Source organism: Monodelphis domestica, chromosome 4, assembly GCF_027887165.1.
Source record: "Monodelphis domestica isolate mMonDom1 chromosome 4, mMonDom1.pri, whole genome shotgun sequence".
Classification (NCBI taxonomy): Eukaryota; Metazoa; Chordata; class Mammalia; order Didelphimorphia; family Didelphidae; genus Monodelphis; species Monodelphis domestica.
This window is the reverse complement of record NC_077230.1, coordinates 297,200,567-297,223,159: the sequence shown is the minus strand read 5'-3', so window position 1 is coordinate 297,223,159 and position 22,593 is coordinate 297,200,567. Positions and strand designations below refer to the sequence as shown.

Below are 22,593 nucleotides of genomic sequence, written 5' to 3'. Positions count from 1 at the left end.
TTAATTCTTACCTTCTGTCTTGGAATCAATACTTTGTGTTGTTTCCGAGTCAAAGATCAATAAGGGCTACACAATGGGGTTAAATGACTTTCCCAGGGTCATTAGAGGTAGGAAGTTTCTGAGGTCACATTTGAGTCCAGGACCTCCTATTTCTTGATCTGTCTCTCAATCTACTGAACCATCTAGCTGCCCCCCTCCACTCCCTAATCCCCTAACCTGACTAGTCTTTCATAAATCTAGGAAATGAAATACACATGGTATATCTAAATTTATAGCAAAGCATTTGACAAATTATCTGCTCTCCTTGCAGACTTTATGTGAGCTATATGATAGTAGAGTTAGGTGATGCATGACTAGTCCTAAAGAGCAATCATTAGTGGATCAAAGTTCAACTGGTACCTAGTAGTACCTATTCAAGGATCTATCTTTGGACCTGTGTTGAACATTTTAACACTAACACAGATTAAGGTATAGATAGCACATTTGTCAAAACTGAAGATGACATAAAGCTGAGAGGAATAGCTATCATTTTGAATGACAAGTCAAGAGATCAATAGATCTCAACAGTTTATAACAATGAGCCAAATCTAGCCGTATTACATTTTGAACTTTATATTTGGATTCAAAACAAGCAATGCCCAAGAACAAGATCGAAAAGATATGGCTAAGTAACAGTTCAAGTAGGAAAAAGTGGATTATCTGGGGGACTATAAGTCAGTAGTTTGACAAAGGTACCCCCCCCAAGCTAACATTATCTTAGGCTATATTCATAGAAGTAGAGGGTTCAGAAGGAGAGGTTATGCTACACTCTGCCCTAGTCACACTACATCTAGATAATTATGCTCCAGCCTAGACATATTCTAAGAATAATATTTTAAAAGTGGAACATGTCCAGAAGAGGAAAAAGAAGAGTCAAAGGAAGGAGATTGGAGTCTTGGGCCACAGGAGAACTGACTGAAGAAATTAAAGATAAGAAAAGAGAAAACTTGGGGATAAGAGAAAAGCTGTTTTTACTCTCTGAAAGGTTGTTCTGAAGAAAGAATATTCTACTACCAGGAAGACAAGATTGTCACAGAGGGCAGAGTTAGAAGCAATATGTGGAAGTAGCAAAAAATGGCTCAATGTTAGGAAGAACTTTATAATCACTAGAGCTGTCCAAAAGTAAAATGAACATCCTTTCTAAGAACAAGGTTCTCTACTAGTAGAAATCTTCACACGCTGCTTGGAAATATTATAGATCAGATTCTTGGTTAGGCTCAAGTACAGAGGACCAAAGGTTTAACACTAGAATCTATCTAGTCCAAGAAGTGCTCTCCAGATAAAGAATACAATGTCCTTGAGATTTAACCAAGGTCATACATGTAATATATGGTAAAGATGTATATTTAGTCTCAGGTCCTCTAGCTCCAAATCATTCTCTCCACTGCTGCATGTAGCCAACCAATGGGTTCAGGCTTTACCGGTCTGTTCATTCCATACTTTGCCTTAAAGCAATCTATATTTTCAAAGATTTGTTCTACTTGTTTGGTCCACTTCAACTGAAAATTTGGACTTATCTGTTCCAGTCCCTCATAAACTTTATCAGCATTTCTTTTTACCAATGTAGGGTACCATACTATGACTGCAATGGCAATAATGTACATAAGGAAAAGTACATAAGAGATACAAGGTATGTAAGAGAAGAATTTTTCTTTACCACTTTCCATCTGCAGCTCGACTTGGTTTAAATTCCAAGGAACATAATGCCTCTACACTAGATATCCTCTGGTAAAGCTTCAGCAAAAGCTTCCATTTGTGTGTCATCTTCCCCCATCAGATTATAAACTCCTTTAGGACAGGGATTATCTTGCTTTTTCTTATTTGTACATAAGGCTAAGTTTATAGCAGGCAGTCATAAATGTTTATTGTGTTGTACCTTTCTGAGACAACTTTGAAGGACTGTTCAGTTGTATCCAAGTCTTCATGACCCCATTTGGGTTTTTTGTTTTTGTTTTTTGGCAAAGATACTGGAATAGTTTGCCATTGCCTTCTCCAGCTCACTTACAGATGAGGAAACTGAAGCAAACAGTGTTAAGTGACTTCCCCATGGTCAAAGAGCTAGTAAGTAGCTGAGGTCAGGATTGAACTCAGAACTTCCTTCACTCCAGACCTGGCACAATATTAACTGTGATGCCTAGCTGGATAGATTACAACAAAAAACAAAACCATAAATCTGAAAAGATGTCATGTTGCACTTCAAGTCAACTACATGTGCACAGAACAACCCTAAATATCAAAAGTACTAGAGGTAATATCTATATCTTCAACTTTATTCCCTTCAAGAGGGGTGGCCAAACCAGAGCCTAACCAGGAAGTTTTTGGTTACCTTTGACCTTAATGTACACTTTCTAAACAAATATTAATTGAGATGCATTTTAAAAATATGGTGATCAGAGCCATACCAATGATCAAAAAGTTCTTTCTTGCTTAGGACCATATCTGGAGTTATGATGCATTTACACAAAGTTTAAAACACTGCACCATTCTTTTAAAGCCCATCTTTGTGGGAAATAAAGCCATGAAAATCGGCATTTTCACCAGCTACTTGACTGAAAACCTTCCCTAATGACAGCTGCTCACTTGGAAGGCCAAATGAAACAGAACACAATGGTGTCAGAGCAAAACATCAAATGTTTACTTCAAAAAGAGTAAATGTCAATAAGTCATTAAAACAGTATTTTCTTTTGTGCATTTAAGGGTTGTTGTTTTTTTTTTGAGATGTGTGAAGGAATGCATTGTGCTCTTTACTTTAGCTTTGATACATTGTTATGAAAAAATCTAGTCTTATTCTTTTAAATGAATATAACATCCTCTCCTTACCTGAGATCTAATGGGGATGAGGACAGAATGGGAAATTTCTTAGAATTGCTTTTGGCCTAATGAGAAGAGGTTCTTCACTTCAGTTTTTTGGAGTACTATTTTAGTATTTTCTATATTTGCCTGGGACAGGTTTTCCCATAAATGCTTAATGGCATAATTTTTCATGCAAATTTAGGTAACAATCTAACTTTTATGGTTAATTAGCAACTATCCCAAAGAGCCATAAATATAATCATTGCCTAAAATTAAATAATGTTTGAATACTCCCTAACCATTTTCTCTTGTTTCTTTTTAAAACCAAAAAAAGAGGAAAATGCAGTTGAAAAAGAAATCATTAACAGAACAAGAATGTAAAATGTAATCTAGTGTTTTTTTCTGATTCATCATTGTTATTACAAAATAGCAACACATTTGTGTGATGTTTTAAGGTTTACCAGGCACTCTTCCTCACAAGAAACTGTGAGGTAGAAGTTTAAGGAGTAGTATTCACATTTTACAGGTATGGAAAATTGAGATTCAAAAGGGGACAAAGCTAAGATTAAAATTGTAGTCTCCTGACTACAGAAGAGCAAAAAAAGAGCAAGGGCTCTTTCCACTCCATCAAGCTATCAGTATTTCTTCAGGGAATTAACAAGGCAGTCAATTTCACAGTCTGCATTTTCAGGCTCTTCTAGTACAGCAAACAGTTATCCAAAAACAATTATCAGTATTTAATACCCTTGAAGTTAAGTACCTAGAACTCAAAAATGGGGAATGTAGTGATCCAAGAAAGTTGAGAGAATGATGAGATTCAACTAAGGAGTGTCTGCCCCACAAGAATGGCAATCCCACCACCACCACCCTTCCAATTCTCATTAGGAGAAGCTTTACATTACAATTCAAACACAAGCAAAGGGTTGACAACCATTAGTGAGAAATAACAATGTACAACACTTTACAGTTACACAGACAGCACTTCCTATTATAAAGCTCATTTATATAATCACCAATTATATTTTACATACTTTTTTGTTAGGTACCTACTTATTCTCAACCTCATGTTAAGACAAGAGGGAAATATAAAGTTTAACCTTCATGGAATTTATAATCTAAGTAGGGCAGTACACAAATACAGATAATCACAAAATGCATTGAAATTTAAGTGCCTTAGAGAGTTGTAAATTAAGTGCTATGTGACTTCCAAGAAGAAAGGATTTTATCAGTGGGGATGAGAAAAGGTTTCATGATAGAGATGGCATCTGAGTTGAGCTTTGAGGAAAGAATAGGAACTCAATAACCCAAGAAGTCTTAAAGGGAGGGTACTATAAACATAGGAAACAGTTTGTGAGCAATTAGTGTATCAAAGAGAGAAAGAAGAACATTCATAGAGTACAAACATGAGATTAATGCTGAAAAGGGAGACTGTGAATAGATTGAAGAGAGCCTCAAATTCCAGGCAAAGAAATCTAAACTTTGCAAAAAGGGACTTTTTTTTAACCCTCATCTTTTGTCTTAAAAATGACACAAGTATCAATTGATAGTAATTGATCACAAATAATTAATTAATAATAAATTTGATATGTGGTAAGAGCTAGGTCATTGGGTTTAAGTGACTTCCCCAGGGACACATACCTAGGAAGTGTCTGAAGTCAGGTTTGAACCCAGGAACTCCTAACCCCAGAACTGGTGCTCTCTCCTGTATGCTAACTAGCTGCCCCACAAATGGGGAGTCATTTTTCAGTTATGTCCAATTCTTTGTTACCCCATTTTAGGGTTTTCTTGGCAGAGAAACTAGAGTGGTTTGCCATTTCCTTCTCCAGCTCATTTTACAGATGAGGAAACAGGATTAAGTGACTTGCCCAGAGTGTATAAATGGAGATTTTGAACCTTTGACTTCATTCCCCAGAAGTCCTTACTACTTCCCAAAATTCCCTATAATCTCTCCTGTATTTCCATGTTGGCAGCATCATGTAATTGGTATTTAACTGGTGGTAACTCCACCCATGTGCTCTTTTTTGGGCTGATGCAGCAAGTATGGTGGTAAGTTAAGTGTGGGGATTTTAAATGGGCTAATCAGGCATGGACATGTGGTTTTTATTTTGTATATTCTTTATTCCTTGATTTCTAATGATCCTTAATAAACCTCATAAAATATAATATTTTATTATTAAAGATTATAATTTAATTTTTATGAGTCACACAGCTGGTAATTGCTAGAAGTCAGATTTGAACACAGGGAGATTAGGCTCAGTACTCTATCTCCTGAACTACCTAGCTGGAGGAGTTACTTAAGATTTCTGAGCAGAAATGATATGACAAGCTACATGTGGAAGAAAGATTATTTCAGATATAGGGAGAAAGGTGAAATGGAGAGAGCTTTTATGAAGTTAAATTTATACAGGCAAGTGTTAAGAATGGTCAGTATTAGGATGTGAAATTGAAAACAGAGAAGAGAGATATGTGAAGTGGATCTGATTACCAACAGAAATAAGAAGATTTAAACTGCACTTTAAACATAGCACAGTGGATACAGCTTCAGAACTAAATTCGAAAGACCTGAGTTCAAATCCGACCTCAGATACCTGTGTGACTGTAGACAAATTACAACCCTGTTTGTCTCAGTTTCCTCATCTGTAAAATGAGATGGAGGAGACATAAAGCAAACCATTTTAGTATCTTTGCCTAGAAAACCCCAAATGGGGTCAGGAAGTGTTGGACATGGCTGAACAACAACATAAAAGGAAGAATTGAATTGCTAAGACAGAGAATACTTGAAGTCAACCAATGATACACTAAGAAACAACCATCTAGAAAAGTCAGGAAGAGGGCACAAAGCCAGCAAAGGAGAGATTATCAAATTACAGAGAGGAAGAAGGAAGTGTTCTATCTCTTAAGCTTTGGGAATAGATAGTATTGAGGAGACTGTGTCAACACAGTCAAAAGTAAAAGAAAGATCAAGGGGGTCAAAATAGAGGCAGGAAGAGAGGAGAGCCAGTGGATCTGGAAATTAGAAGATGATCCATGATTTTTGAGTAAACAGTTTCAGTAAAGAGGTAAGGGTAAAAGTCAGATTACAAGACTTCCAGAAGGCTATATATAATATGGAAGAAACAGAGATATACATAACCAAGGTCACAAAGTCACCCACATAGATAACATATCAGCTTTATTTTATTACTTGACTATTATCTTAGGAAAAGAAACTTGGCAATAACAATAGACAATCTTCAACAGGAATAGCTTATAAATTTAGATACTCTATCTCTAATATCAGTCATATGGACCAAATTTAAAATCTGGTATTTATTCTTGCTCAGGAGATATTGAATGATTGGCAGTGCTATTAAACAAAATAGCAGGTAGTTGGTGAGAATTCTTAGCATGTTTGGCTGGTACAAAGCCCTGTTATAGAGGATGACAAGACTGATTCTGGAAAGGCACTAACACGTGCTGATATTCTGTAACCAGAATTCTGATTTGCTGACCATGTTGAAAAAAAGGACCCTTTTTAACTCCAGCTGCTGAGCTGGAGATGAACATGCTTTCACAAAGCACTAACCTGTTAAAGCAGAATCACATTCTCTTTTCTCTTTCCTTCTAGAAAGTAATAATCAAAACCTCTAAAGGTGCCTTTATGTCCCCAACCAAGAGCAGGATGAAGCCACGGGAATATGGCCCTGCTATTGCTTCTGGCTCTGTTAGGTCCACCCTTTCCTGCTTTTTAGGTAAAGGAATACTGGACATGGCTATGATCTTGTGCGTTTAAAAAGGTCATTAGAACAAGCCACTAGGGTCTAGGAGCCAAACTCCAATGCCAAGATTTACCAGGTGCCAGATGGTAAAGAGTAAAGTTCCAGCTTAACACAGCAGAAATCAAAGGTAGCCAAGAGAAAGTTATAGTCATTCATCATCCATTGGCTATGATGGTTTGGATGTGAACTTGATGGAATAAATGTTATGTGTAAATTGCTTTTAAGCTTGAGCCCACTCTCACCAAGAACCAAAGTAGTAGTATAAAGGGAGGAGTATTTGGGAGAAACATTTGTATTTCTGCTCTTGCTATAACTTCACACTAAATGATCCTTTGTAAAAACTAATGGAGGTTAGAGAGTATATGGAAACTGGAGTGCTAATCATTGGTGGTTACCAGTGGAGAAAATATACTGAAATGGGAACTCAAGTGGATAGAATTTGAAAAGGCTCCACTGTATCTCCAGGACAACCTGACCTGCTAGGATGCATATGGGTTGAGATAATAAGTCCAATGTCACTACAATAATTAACAAGACCAAGGCAGCATGTTAGATGATTTACAAAAACAAAAGAAAAAAAGTCTTCACTATCAGTGGAAAGATGAGATTGCTATAAATTTTAGTGACCCAGGGCAAGTTACTTAATCTCTCTCAGCCTTTTTTTCCTTACCTATAAAATAAGAACAATATAATAGCACCTACATTCTTATAAGCATCTTATAAGTTCTTATAAGCATCAAATGAGATATTGTATTCAAAGTGTTTTGTAAAACTTAAAGGGCTATAGAAATGCTAATTGATGTTATTGTTATTGTTATGAAATGACAGCCAAATGCAGCCTGGTTATATCCCTCATATTGTCATATTCATGCCACTGTTTTATCTCCCTGCCTTCTGTCCCCCACTCCAATCTATCCCCCACTTAGCTGCCAAAGTGATTTTCCCAAAGTGCAAGCCTGATCAAGTCACCTCACTACATCAATTCCCCCAACTCAACAAACTCCAGTGGCTCCCTAGTACCACTAGAATCAAATATAAATCTCTTTGTTTGGTATTTAAGTCTTCTTATTCTTTATGCCCCTCTACATATTCTATGATCCAATTCCTTTGACTTATTTGCTGTACTTCTTCTCTTGCTGTGTCTTGCTGTCCCCAAATTATCATCAACTCTGCCTTCTGGTTTACCTAATGTCCTTCAAAATTCATTTCAAATCCCACCTAAATGCCACTTTCCAGCCTTACATTACTATTTATGGTCTTTTTTTTCTTTCCCTAATACACTAACTGCTCACAAACTATTTCCCATAATTATTATTTTTTTAAACCATTCTCTTCTGTCTTAGAACCAAGGCAGAAGGGCAGAGGAGGGTGGTAAGTGATTTGCCCAGAGTTAGCCAGCTAAGAAGTGTCTGAGATCAAATTTGAACCCAGGACTTCCTGACTCCAGGCTTGGCTCTCTATCCACTATGCTATTTGGCTGCCCTTTATCTCCTGTGATTATTGCTGAGTTCCTACTCATTCCTTCAAGGCTCAACTCAGACTCTGCCTCAGTATGCAGCAGCCACTCTCTTCCCTCCAAATATTACTGCTTATCTACTATGTACTTGGGAATCTTCACGTTGTTTTCTCCTTTAGATTGTGAATGCCTTGAAGACAGGAAGGAAATAAGTTTTTACTAAGTACTACTATGTATCAGGCACTTTAATAAATATTGTTTCATTTTATCCTCACAACAGCTCTGAGAGGTAGATGTTATTTTTTATCTTCGTTTTATGATGAGGAAATTGGGGGAGATAGAGGTTAAAAAGACTTCCCAGGGTCACACCATTATTAAGTGTCCAAGGTAAAATTTGAACTCAGGTCTTCCTAACTCTAAGCCCTAACAGCCTCTTGGGTTGAGACTAAAAGGTTTTGCATTTTGTATCCCTAGCACACAGTATAGTGCTTGATACATAGCAAGCACTTAATAAATTTATAAATTATATATAGTATATAAAATAAATTAATAAACTTAATAAAGTTTTTTTTTTCCTGATAAGACATGATATGTTTAAGTACAACACAAAATTGTTTAATATAGTCTATGAGAGCTATGGGAATTCTCAGTGGATAGAGAGCCAAACCTGGAGACAAGAGGGTCCTAGGTTCAAATCTAGCCTCAGCCACTTCCTAGCTATGTGACCTTGAGCAAGGTCCTTGTAGGCCTTACCCCTGTTCTGCATTGGAACCAATACTTAGCACTGATTCTAAGATAGAAAATAAGGGTTTGAAAAGAAAAAAAAAGCTATAGGAGATTAAAGAAAGTTAAGGAAAAGTAGTAAGGAAAAAGTTCATGAAATAGGAAGGACTTTATCTAGGCCTTGGAACAGTTAATATCTCCCCCCCAAAAAAAAATTTTTTTAATTTAGCAAACTGATGAATAAGAGTTGCAGATATTTCGATCTATCTTACTAGTAAAAGTAACTCAACAAACTTATTTATACATAGCTTGAAAGAGATTCTACTCTAAACCTTAACCCCTACACAGCTTTTCCAAAAGTCACAATGAAATTTCTCAGATGCAAAAATATAATTTTTCCCCTGAGAACAAAATATAGGGATATAAATGAAAGAACATTCTTTAGGAGCAACACTATATGATTCAATAGAACAATAGTCCAAAAACTCAACGACAATTTTGATCTTGGTTCTGCAACCAACTTCATTATCAATGAAAAGTCACTTATTCTCTGAGTACTGACATTCTCTTAAAAAGCAGAAATAATTATTTAAAGCAATCTTATACACAAGGTCATTAAAAAGAATGATTAAATAATGCAAAATTGTTTCTTAAAGATTTCTAATTAGAATTCTCCAGTGAATTAAGCTGTAGGTTTTTTATTTATTGAGGGGAGGTATTTTTTTTTCCAATCAAATAAAGTAGAGTCTTGGTAAATGCCAAAAGGAACAATAAGTATTATGGATTATCCAAAACAGTGTTTATTTTTAAGTTACTTGTTATTGGTTTTTGAAATGTGCATTTATGCATATCTGTTATAAGATATACATGAAGTTTATAATACTTCAACAAAAGAGAGAGGTCCTGATTAGCAGTTATGTGTCTCAGAATAACTCATAGCATTAGCATAAGCAAAACTGTCCTTTCTCTGTATGCTCTCTTTGTGGATTATCTCTTCCTCTGTGTAGAAGAGGCTTTGTCATAAGAATAAACTAAAATGGTAATGATGTCAAATGAATTAACTATGTAGAGGAAGTGATTATCTCTCTAAGCATTTTCTCTGGCTGCCCCCCATGCCTGGAATACTCTCCTTCCTCTGGCTCCTGCCTTCCCTATCTTTCTTCAAATCCCAACTAAAATTTTTGCCTTCTAGAGGAAGTCTGCAAGAATCCTCTCTATTCAATATTAGGCATAGCAAATGACTAGTACATTGGTCAGCACCATGCAGTTACTCAAACACTTGTTAAATGTCTAATACACTTTTCAAAAACCCTCCTATTCAAGGCTCAAGTGGTCTACTCTAGAGCTCAAAGACATCATGTGCCTGCCATGAGTAATTGAATGCTTTACAGAAAACAAATCTGGCACAGTGAGCCTCTGGATGAATATTAAACCCAAATTTATTTGAAAAGAAAAAAGCATTGCCAAGATTTACAGCTCCAGTACAGCTCAAGTCTGCTACCTAAGCATCTTCTTCCATGCTGCACTAATTGAGAAAAAAGAAAAAGAAAAACAAAGCAAATGCATATTTTGTTTAAAAATATGTGCTTCATCAACCAATGGACCAAATTAAAGGGTGGCAGTAGCATCCAATTTCATAGAAGGGTACAAGGTAAATTAATCAGTATACAAGTACTTATTGAGCATCTACTATGTGTCTAGAACAAAGTTCCATTGCTATTAACTGAAGCTGATACATATGTGATATAGCAAGATAGTTTTTCCATCCCAGTCAATCAATCTGAACAGAAATCTATTCCTTGTGACACAATTCCACATGGCTCTGTTTGAGCTGTAAAGAGGTGCTCTAGGATGAACTGAAACAGAATAAATACAAGATGGAAAAAAGGCAATAACTTCCAGGAAGCAATACTTTAAACACAGTAAAGCATAATTTTCTTAAAATGCAACAGAGCCAGGAAATAACAGAATCAGGAAAGCTTGTGTAGTTCTCAATAATGTTCCTAAAAACTCAAGTTCATGAAGCACTGGATAAGCCTCAAAAGTACTTTCCTCCTAAAAACCCTAGAAAGAAAGTACCAAAGCTAATTATCAAAGTAATAGCTTAATTACCTAACCAGGACATTAACCCAAGTCATCTGACTCTAAGTGGAGTATTTTTTCCACCAAACTGTGCTAAGACTACCAAAATCTTTGGAGGAAATAGTGAGTCTGACAAAGGTGTACATGGCACTGGAAGGCCAATAGTGCCTCCAAGCACAATCTAGATCCTTTTGTATCTAAATAAATGGGGGGAGGGGGGGTTAAAGACAATTCCCTTAGAGAGACAGCATTTGCTTTAGGATAGGGCAGAAGTTCAGAGAAATAGAGACAGAAAGGTAGAGAGATCAGAGACATGTGGGGTGGAGAGAAGGAAAGACAGAGAGAGAGAGAGACAGACAGACACACACACACACACAGAGAGAGAGAGAGAGAGAGAGAGAGAGAGAGAGAGAGAGAGAGAGAGAGAGAATGAAAAAAAATTAGGGTATGACTCTTGATTCTGCCACTTTTTAGCCTTGACCTTGAATAAGCTATTTAACTTAATTGAGCCTCTGTTTCTTTGTCTGTAAAAAAAGGGGGTGATACCTTAAAGAACCATATAGGGAAAGAACTTAACAGTGAGAATCCCACCTTCCACAGGAACTTTTCCTTATCATTAATTCTAGTGCCTTCTCTGTTCCTTATCTACAATTTAACCTGTATAAAGCTTATTTGTACATAGTCATTTGCATGTTGTCTTTCCCACTAGGATAGAGACTATTGCCTCTCTTTGTATCCCCAGTATTTGACACATAGGAATCTAGCACATAGCAGATCCTTAAAAAATGTTTATTAACTTAGTTACTATTATGTGACAAAATTAAACATATTTAAGGGCTTACTATATGCACAGCACTGTGCTAAATGATTTGGGAAATAGGACATGAAATATAACATAAGACTGCTTCCCTCAAAGAATTTACAATCTGGTTAAGGTTCTGAGACATACACATGCAAAAAACAATAAGATTTAAAGATCTGTTGAAGACAAAGAAAGACTACACAAGGCAGAGCATGATTAATTGCCAGATGAATCTTTCAGACATTAATTGCCACAGAAGCTCATATGAAGAAAGTGGAGGCTCTAAAAGAGATGAACAAGAACCTAAGAGCAGAACAACAGGATCTGAGAAGAACATGAAGTAAGGCCTTGGGAAAGAAATCTAAGATAGAAACCCTTAAGAGGAAAAAAAACAAGGAAGAAAGAAAAGACACTAAGAAAAAAAGAACTGGAACATGAGAAAGGAGTCCAAACCCAAGATAGAGAGAGGAGTCCCAAGAGAGAAAAACAGGTTATAGAAGAATAAAAGTACAAATTCTAAAGAAGAAAAGATACTAAGAAAAGAGACCTGGCTATGAATAAGGGAAAACTGCTCTTCTATGAAGACATTTTTTCTTGACAGAGAATAAGGCCCCTGAGACCAAATCCTGAGAAAAGGACTAGGTCATGAGGCATCAGAGGCAGGCATTAAGAGAATACAACACACTGGGGGAAAGAGAACTGGACCTAAGAGACAAGAACACACTGAGAATAAAATTACCATTCTCCCAGGGAGAGCCTACCCTGGGAAAGAATAGGTTCTGGGACAAAGGTCAAACTCTGAAGGAGAGTCAGCTTTAAAGGATATGAACAGGACCTTGGAGAAGAGAGCATTTCCAGGAGAGGAAAACAAGACCTGGAAAAGAAGAGATTTGGCACTGAATTAAGTGTAGGCCAGGAGAAAAGAAAAATAGAATTTCTAGGAGATTAGGTCTTCAAAAACAAAGGCAGGCCTTGGTAGAAGACAATGATCCTAAGGAAAGCCCTTGAAGAAGGGAGCAAGGCATTTTTAAAAGGGGGGAAGTGCTAACAAGACAATATAAGTATTTTTGAGCCTCATCTACACAGCAATCATCTGTGAAAATGAAGGACAATGACTAAAAGAAGAAAGCTTTTGAATTGTTGCCCTATTTTGTTAGAGTACTTCAAACAAAAATAAAACCCTCTTAGACCTGGAAACTGGGGCAAATCTGAAAAAAAAAAGGACCACCATAATTACCATATCACTTTTTCTGAAATTCTTTTCATGCTCATTATGAAATCATTTTAACTAAAATGTCCCTATGACTTCTAATAGGGCTTATTTGCAACAGACAGCATCACTTAAATGCTGCAGGAGCACTATAAACATGTAAATACAAAAATGTCACCAACAATGGATTTTGATATTGACAATGATTTTCTTTTAAAGTTGTGTTTTTTTCATTACTTAAAAATGTCTGTACTATATAACAAATTGTTTAATGCTAAAAATTCACTTCAAGAAAATAAGTGGAAGGATACTATAACTTTCAAATTATCAATGGAAAACTCTCTAAGGAGTTTTTTATATCTCTATAGCATCTCTTTTCTATGGTCACCAATGTTTTAAATCAATATGAAATTTCTGAATATAAGTACACTAAGTTGGAAATAAACTTTCAACTTACTCTTATTTGAGTACATGTAAACACAAAGCTTTAAGCATATAAATGCTACATGACAAGTCTCAAGAGCATCATTACTTGCTTAAAAAGGAAGTCTTTAAAAGTAGAGGAAAATACTATCCTGATGCTGAAACTATTAACATCCTAGTAGGGAGAGGGAGGGGTTACATTGGGGAGACAGAATGCAGCCAACTGAAAGGTCTATGGGAAAGGCCAGGGAAAGCTTTCTTTTGCCTAACCTCTCAAGAAGATAAAAGAATTGGTTTGCAAGAATTGCTGCATTGTTATACTGTGAAAGAGGCAAAGATAATAACTTGTGTGTACAGAAACAGAAACTAATATTCAATAACAACTGCTTCAGAGGCATACTGAAAAATAATCTCTATCACACTTAAAAGCTGTATGTTATGAAGATCATAAAATAACATTTTTAAAATGCACATTTTAGCTCATGAAACCACAGCACCTCAAGATAAGTAATTTTAAATGCTCCACCTCATAACAAATATGAATTCTGTATGAGTTAAGCATCAATGCCCTTTTAAATATATTTTGCTCATCTCTTGACGAACTTCTATATAGATCAAATAAAATGATTCTTTAATTTTCAGCACTAAAAAATGTTAAGGATAAGGCAACTTTAACATAAAGCCTAAATAGAACAACTTCCCCCACTCCATAACAGCTAACACAATGAGTTGTTCAAAAAGGAAAAAATCCAAACCTAAACGATCTACTACTCCTTGGTGATAATGAATAACTTTGTTCTTTTGACAGCTTTGCAACTAACCCTAGCAGTTTCTGAACCCAAGGAAAAATCGTCATAGCCGGTAGTTTAGTACGCGAGGTAGGGAGGGAAAGTCAGTCCTCCAGGAGGAAAAAGATTTTTCCACTCTCGGAAGCCTCAATGCGGTGGCGGAAGATTCAGGATCCCCACCCCCACCCCGAGCCCCCGCAGAGAAAGTCTCCTGGGGATTATCAATCAAGGCAACACAGCTCTCGGGCTAGCCAGGCTCTCTTTCGCTCCTTCATTTGGAAGCTTGCAGGCTTCCCCCAAAAGCCTTCCCACCGTGACCGAGAACTGAGCATTGTTACTGCTAAGAGTTCCTTGGCGACCCAGACCAGGGCTCTCTCTGAGGCCGGGGATGGGGGCGGGGTGGCTGTGGGGGAGCCACAGGAGAGCTGGCACCCGGGCTAAAGCCTCAGCAGTCCGCACAGTAGGTTGGAGGGAGCAAAGTACCCGGGCTCATGAACCGAGGAGTGAAGCCAGGACAGAGGGCAGCGACCTGAAAAGGACAAGAACGGGACAAGGGAGCAGGGAGAGGAGGAAGACCGCGGAGGGCTGGGGATGAGGAGATACCCCTTAGACAAACGCCGGGTGCGATGGAGGACGCAGGGATTTGCCCTGCAGACACTAAGGGGAGGGAAGCAGATGGTGGGCAGGCTAGAGGATGAAGATAAACACCTGGAGGGAGGTGTGGAGAGAGCCAAACAGTAGGACTAGAAAGGAAGGGAAAGATGGGGAGGATGGGGGAAGTGCCCTGGAGACGCTCCGGAGGTGGGAGAAAAAGCAGAACACTGGCGAAGTCCTAGAAAAGGGAAACTGGAAGGGGAAAAAGCTTATAGACACCACGGAGTAAAACAGGTTCAAGTGGAAGAGAGCAGACGCCTATCTTCTGAGGATGTGACTCGAAGAGAGGAACGGATTGAGGTGGACGACCCCTTCACAGACAAGAGATGTAGAGGATGGGGTCCCATTGGAAGGGAGCAGAAAGAGCCTGACTATAGGAAAGGTGGGCGGAGGAGAGGAACGGGTCCAATGTTAAAGATCAAGAACTTAGAGGCAGAAGATGGAGAGAAGCGGGTCCCAGTGAAAGAGAATAAGAGTCTGGCTATAAGTAGCAAGAGTAGAGGAATGGGTCCAGGGGAAGAGTGCGGGAGCCCGGCTGCAGGGAGGATAGGAAAGGGATCTTAGACAAGAAAAGTGAATCCAATGGAAGGAGAAGAAACCTGAAGCAAAGAATAGAGAGAACGAGTCCAGGGGAAGAGAGCAAGAACCTGGGGACGGAGGGGGAGAAGTCGGAAGGAATAGATCTAGGAAGAGAGGAGCCTGAGAGCAGGGTTAGAAAGCAGTGGGTCCAACCGAAAAGAGAAGAACCTGAGGACAGGGGATGAGGGGGAGAAGTCGGAGGGAAGGTTAGAGGGGAGGAATGGATCTAGGAAGAGGAGACTGGGGGAAGGGGATGGAAGCAGAGGGTCCGGCAGAACAGAGCAAGAAGCTGTGGACAGGGGTCGAGGGAGGAGAAGTTAAGAGGTGGAGTAGGTACAGGAAAAAGGGAGAAAGGGCCTGGCTGCAGGGTAAGGCGAAAGAGGGTGTTGCGTCTGGGGGCGTTGATTAGAAGAGTATTGAGTCCCGTGTAAAGGGCCCAAGACAAGGAATGGAAAAGAGTAGGTCCAGGGGAAGAGAACAGGAAGGTGTCGAGGGGGAGGGGAGGTTGGAAGAGAAAAGTGGGCCGAGGAGAAGAGAGCTGGAGCCTTTGAGGCAGGAGATGGAGAGCAGTCGGTCCAGGGTAAGGGAGCAGGAACCTGACTGCAAAAGGGGCGGCGAGAGGAAAGGACCTGGTCGAGGAGCTGGGCTGCAGGCAGGGGTGTGGGCTCCCCTCCAGGTAGGCGGTCAGAGGAGCGGGCAGCCCAGGGCCCTGGCCCGTGCACAGCATACGGAGGCGCCCCAGGATAGTCAGGGCAAAGGATAGGGCTGCAGCGGCTTCGGGCAGCGGGGAGCACCGAGGTCCCTAGGGGGACTGCAGACAGACCGTAGGCGCCGAGGCCCGAGCTAGGTTCCCCCGCCAGCCAGCCCGGGCCCCGGAGCATGGCCGACCCAAGCAACCAAAGCCGGCCTCGAGGAGGAGGAGGAGGAGGAAGGAAGAGGAGGAAGGCGCATGGGTTCAAGGGCCCAGCTCCAGCTCCCATTCCAGCCCCTGTCCCCATCCCGGAGGAGCCGCACAGCTCGGGAAGGAAGGGAAGGGGAGAAAGGACTCCAGCCCGCACTCACCGGCCCCACCACGGCTTTTTCATCCCCTTCTATCGTCGCCGCCAAACCCGCGGCCGCTGGGAGCCCCCCGCATCCACACGGCACACAGCAGCAACAGCAGCAGCGGCAGCCACCAACACCGCCACCAGCCCGGCCACGGCCACGCCCCCTTCTGTCCCTCCCCGTGAGGAGGGGGATCTGGCCCGAGGAGGAGGAGGCGGGGAAAGTAGGGGGTGAAGGGGACAGCGACGCCCCTCTGCCAACCAAAGACCACTTGCTGGCCTGCCCCACTCTGATTGGCGATGCCCTTGGCCAATCGTCGACTGAGGAGAAGCACAGAGGGTCGACTAGAGGGAGCTGCTGCGGGGGTGTAGGTCACAGAACCCCTTCCACCCCCATATGTGGGTATAGCTAAAGCTGTATCTGCCCTTGGCAGGAGGGAAGGCGAGGGTCAGTTTGGGAGAGGGAGGGAGAGAAAGACGGTGGAGAGAGAGAGAGTGCTCATGTCTTGGTAAATATGTACCTACTGCAATCGCTTGAATGTCTACCTAATCACTTCCACTTATTGTGGGGAGGGGCGTTCTAAGAATTTACACCCACCTGTAGTTTGAGATTGAAGGTATCTAGAGGCAGATTTGGCATTCTGGGTGTCCTTTTAGTTTCATGTTATTTTTAAATCATTTTAAATTCTGCCTACAAAAATCTTTTCAACTTCAACCCATTCAGATTATTGCCTTTTTAAAATTAACACTTTTCTACTTTTATTTCACATTCACTACTTCAGATATGGTCAAGCCATACAATACCATTTTAAATCTGAGATAGCTCCTAAATTATCCAAACCAAGTTCTATTGCAATCAGACTCACTGAATGTTTGATTACCCCAGTTTCAACAAACAACTGAAAAAGGCCATAAAAACCCTACAGATCCTGTGTTTATATAAAATTCAAACCTGCCCATTTGTACTCCTTTAAGTTCTACATTTTTATTGTTCTTTTTCTGATTATATAAAGCCAATCACTTGGTTATTGTTTGTCCATTTAAAGAACTTCTGAAAAAAATTCTGAATAAAATGCCTGGAGGTATTGAACTTTAAGCCCTTTTGCAAAACTTTAAGCCCTTTTGTAAATAGTCACTGAGAAAAGTAAATTATTACTGAAAATTAGCACAAACCTGTGTTTCCTTAGTCATATACTTGGAGATAATCTAGATTGAATGAGTTAAATTATCAAGGCAGCTCAGTATCAGGAACCTGAACTATCTTCAGTGTTTTGTTAAATCTGGGCAGGATTTTTTCTCCTCTGTAAAATTAATTACAATCATTCAATGGAATGCTCTGTCTGCCATTTCTTGTTTTCAATTCAACAAACATTCAATAAATGACACAGTGTTGGGCACTCATTGTACAAAGAAGAAAAATAATAGATGCCTAACCTTCAAGGAATTTACAATACAAATTAAAATATGCTATGTTAGTGTTTTGGAGATGTCAAAGTGGTATAAAAGATTTAACCTTGAAGAAAAAGAATCATGGTGGGGTAGTCAGGTGAGGAAATCCAAAAATCCATTCAAGGCACAGCAAACAGCTTGGGAAAATACAAGGAATTTGGCTTATCTTCATTTTTTAAAAATATTTTATTTGATCTTTCCAAGCATTATTCATTAAAGACATAGATCATTTTCTTTTCCTCCCTCCCACCCCCCATAGCCGACCAGTAAATCCACTGGGCATTACTTGTTTTCTTGATTTGAACCCATTGCTATGTTGATAATATTTGCATTAGAGTGTTCATTTAGAGTCTCTCCTCTGTTGTATCCCCTCAACCGCTGTATTCAGGCAGTTGCTTTTCCTCCGTGTTTCTACTCCCACAGTTTATCCTCTGCTTATGAATGGTGTTTTTTTCTCCTGGATCCCTGCAAATTGTTCAGGGACATTACACCACCACTAATGGAGAAGTCCATTACGTTCCATTATACCACAGTGTATTAGTCTCTGTGTACAATGTTCTCCTGGTTCTGCTCCTTTCGCTCTGCATCACTTCCTGGAGGTTGTTCCAGTCTCCATGGAACTCCTCCACTTTATTATTCCTTTTAGCACAATAGTATTCCATCACCAACATATACCACAATTTGCTCAGCCATTCCCCAATTGATGGGCATCCCCTCATTTTTCAGTTTTTGGCCACCACAAAGAGCGCAGCTATGAATATTTTTGTACAAGTCTTTTTGTCCATTATCTCTTTGGGGTACAGACCCAGCAGTGCTATGGCTGGATCAAAGGGTAGATATTCTTTTGTTGCCCTTTGGGCATAGTTCCAAATTGCCCTCCAGAATGGTTGGATCAGTTCACAACTCCACCAGCAATGAATTAATGTCCCTACTTTACCACATCCCCTCCAGCATTCATTCCTTTCCTTTGCTGTTATGTTAGCCAATCTGCTAGGTGTGAGGTGATACCTCAGAGTTGTTTTGATTTGCATCTCTCTGATTATAAGAGATTTAGAACACTTCTTCATGTGCTTATTAATAGTTTTGATTTCTTTATCTGAGAACTGCCTATCCATGTCCCTTGCCCATTTATCAATTGGAGAATGGCTTGATTTTTTGTACAGTTGATTTAGCTCTTTATAAATTTGAGTAATTAAACCTTTGTCAGAGGTTTCTATGAAAATTTTTTCCCAGTTTGTTGTTTCCTTTCTGATTTTAGTTACATTGGTTTTGTTTGTACAAAAGCTTTTTAATTTGATGTAGTCAAAATTATTTATTTTACATTTTGTGATTCTTTCTATGTCTTGCTTGGTTTTAAAGTCTTTCCCCTCCCAAAGGTCTGACATGTATACTATTCTGTGTTTACCCAATTTACTTATGGTTTCCTTCTTTATGTTTAAGTCATTCACCCATTTTGAATTTATCTTGGTGTAGGGTGTGAAGTGTTGATCTAATCCTAATCTCTCCCACACTGTCTTCCAATTTTCCCAGCAGTTTTTATTGAATAGTGGATTTTTGTCCCCAAAGCTGGGATCTTTGGGTTTATCGTATACTGTCTTGCTGAGGTCCCTTTCCCCCAGTCTATTCCACTGATCTTTCTTTCTATTTCTTAGCCAGTACCAAATTGTTTTAATGACTGCTGCTTTGTAATATAGTTTAAGATCAGGGACTGCAAGGCCCCCATCATATGTTTTTTTTTCATTATTTCCCTGGATATCCTTGATCTTTTGTTGTTCCAAATGAATTTTGTTATGTTTTTTTCTAAATCAGTGCAGAAGTATTTTGGTAGTTCAATGGGTATGGCACTAAATAGATAAATAAGTTTGGGTAGGATGGTCATTTTTATTATATTGGCTCGTCCTATCCATGAGCAGTTAATGTTTTTCCAATTGCTCAAGTCTAGTTTTAGTTGTGTGGAGAGTGTTTTGTAGTTGTGTTCATATAGTTCCTGTGTTTGTCTCGGGAGGTAGATTCCTAGGTATTTTATTTTGTCTAAGGTGATTTTGAATGGGATTTCTCTTTCTAGTTTTTGCTGCTGAGCTGTGTTGGAGATATATAGAAAAGCTGATGATTTATGTGGGTTTATTTTGTATCCTGCAACTTTGCTAAAGTTGTTGATTATGGCTTATCTTCATTTTTGTTTTGTTTTGTTTTGAGGGAGGGTTGGAGGCAAGGGAGGAAAAAATATTTTATTTTGGACATGTTGACTTTGAGCTGTCTGAAGGACACCCAAATATCATTCACACCTGACTATATCTCAACTCTAATAAAGGAGTCTACCAATATGTTGTTAATCCTCATTTATCTAGGCTAATACTGTCATATTACAAGTACCTTAATCCAGTTTGGTAGGATAGAGACTCCTAAAAGTTAATGAAATTTTTAGAAAACAAACCCTTCCAAAAGCGTAGTCAAATTTTTTATCTCACCCATGTACCCGTTACAAGACTTACAGGTAATTTTGAAAAATGCAGTGTTTTAACCCAAGCTTTTTTTTTCTTTTTTATTTAACTTTTTCTTCAGGTACTTTCATTAGGATTCTTCAGATCTGTTTGGGGTAAGTTTTTTTATTCTTTAAAACTTAAATCTATAACAAGGATATTTTTTATTAAGAAATTTTAGTTCACAAGTTACATATTAGATAAGTTTTGTGATGCAGCAGGACACTGTGGATAGACTCCTGGGTTTGGAATCTAGAAGAGTTCAGAAGGAAGAGTCTCTAAAACTAATTGCATGATTTCCAGGCACATAACTCTTAGGCAGCTCCCTAGGACCTACTTCACTAGTCATGGATGGGTTTTAATCTACAAAGATTGAGGGAGTTTCTTTAAAAAGTTCCCTACCTTGGGGGCAGCTGGGTGGCTTAGTGGATTGAGAGCCAGGCCTAGAGACAGGAGATCCTAGGTTCAAATCTGGCCTCAGACACTTCCCAGCTGTGTGATCCTGGGTGAGTCACTTGACCCCCATTGCCTAGCCCTTACCACTCTTCTGCCTTGGAGCCAATACACAGTATTGACTCCAAGACGGAAGGTAAGGGTTTTTAAAAAAAAAAAGTTCCTTACCTTGATAAAATTACAAATGCTTCAAGTATTCTTTTTTTAAACAAATTTTATTGATATCTTTAGTTTTAATGATACTTTCCCAACGTACCTCTTCCTTCACCTCCTCTACAAGATCATCTCTTATAATAAAGAATTAAGAAAGTTCAGAATACTAACAAGGCATAGAAAAAGTTTGACATATATAGAATTCCATACTCATAGTTCCCTATCTCTGCAAAGAATGAGAGAGGTAATGTCTCATATTTCTTACTGGGTACAAACTTTACCAATAGAATTCAGCAGTATTCAGTTTTGGTACAGTAATGGAGTTACTTTTTCTATTTATAGTCTTACTTTCATTCTATATATTGTTTTCCAGCTTCTACATACCTCATTCATTTTGTATCAGCTCCTATAAGATTTCCTAAGTCTGTTTTCGTCATCTTAATTATTTCTTACAGCATAGTACTCTTTCATTATATTTATATATCATAACCTATTTAGCCATTCCCCAAATGATGGCCATGTTCTTTGCTTTCCTATTCATTACTATAAAAAAGTACCATTATAATTGTGGGTGGGGGTGGGGGTTAAATTCTTTTTTTAAAGCCCTTACCTTCCACATTAGAATCAATACTATGTATTGGTTCTAAGGCAGAAGAGCAGTAACAGCTAGGCAATGAGAATTAAATGAGTCGTCCAGGTTCACCCAGCTAGGAAGTATAAAAGGTCATATTTGAACCCATGACTTTCCATCCCTGGGCCTGACTTTCAATACACTGAACCACCTAGCTTCCTCCTTTTTAAAATTCTCAATCTCTTTGGGGTTTATGCCTATCAGTGAATAAAAAGATATAGGCATTTTTGTCACTTTCTTCACAGAATTCTTTTATAATATGTTTTAACAATAAGGGAGACAGTATTCTGGGTGATTAGTAGCAGAGGTAGTAAGTATATGGTAGCAGTGGAAATGGAAAGAGAGAGAACTGATATAAATATATAAGAACAATAACTATTCCCCAATAGATAAAGGGTAAAAGTTATCTAAAACAAGTTCTTTAAAGAATCAACACAAGCTATCAACAATCATTGAGAAAAAATTATCCAAATCACCAACAATAAAAGAAATAAAAAACATTTGTAATTCCTTATCCAAGTACTTTTATTTCTTAACATTAGAAAAATCTAAAAATATATACAATGTTCGACACTTGTAGAGCTCCCATGCAAATGAGGAAAGGAGGTATCTTCTCATAACTTTTTATTACAGTCATAATTGGTTGAAATTTTGCCATATTCATTTTTTATTGTTTTGCTGTGATTTTTCCATTTATATTGTAAATGTAGTCATGTATTTTTTCATCTTTTCTTGTGTCATAAATAAAATTAATTGGGAGGCATCAGATTTATAAGCATTTATTAGTAAAGAGAGAAAAACAGATAGAAGTAGAGAGATAGGTCTCAGCCTTTCTAACTTTAGGGATAGACCTGATTATTCATTTAGCTGGTTCAGGATAAAACTTTCCAGAGATTACTAGATAATATAAGGAGCAGAAACAGAGCAAAACTACAGAGACCATTTGTTCAAAATCAGAATAAAAAACCTACTCTCTTTCCCTCACTTGCTTTTTAAACTCTAATCACTCCTCCCTCTGTGATAACATTGTGTTGGCTCTGGCACATTGATGCTCAGGACACCCATGCTGATAGGGAA

General features: G+C 38.6%; 1 protein-coding gene across 2 annotated transcripts in view; it reads right to left on the bottom strand.

The window, feature by feature from the left end:
• The window catches only part of WASF3 (WASP family member 3), a 200,922-nt gene extending 184,145 nt beyond the window's left edge, over nt 1–16,777 (bottom strand). For both annotated transcript variants that reach the window (XM_001366878.4, XM_007495251.3), the window contains exon 1: nt 16,370–16,777. The gene's annotated coding sequence lies outside the window, so the exon portion shown is untranslated. The remainder of the gene's footprint in view (nt 1–16,369) is intronic.
• Nucleotides 16,778–22,593: the final 5,816 nt, after the last annotated feature.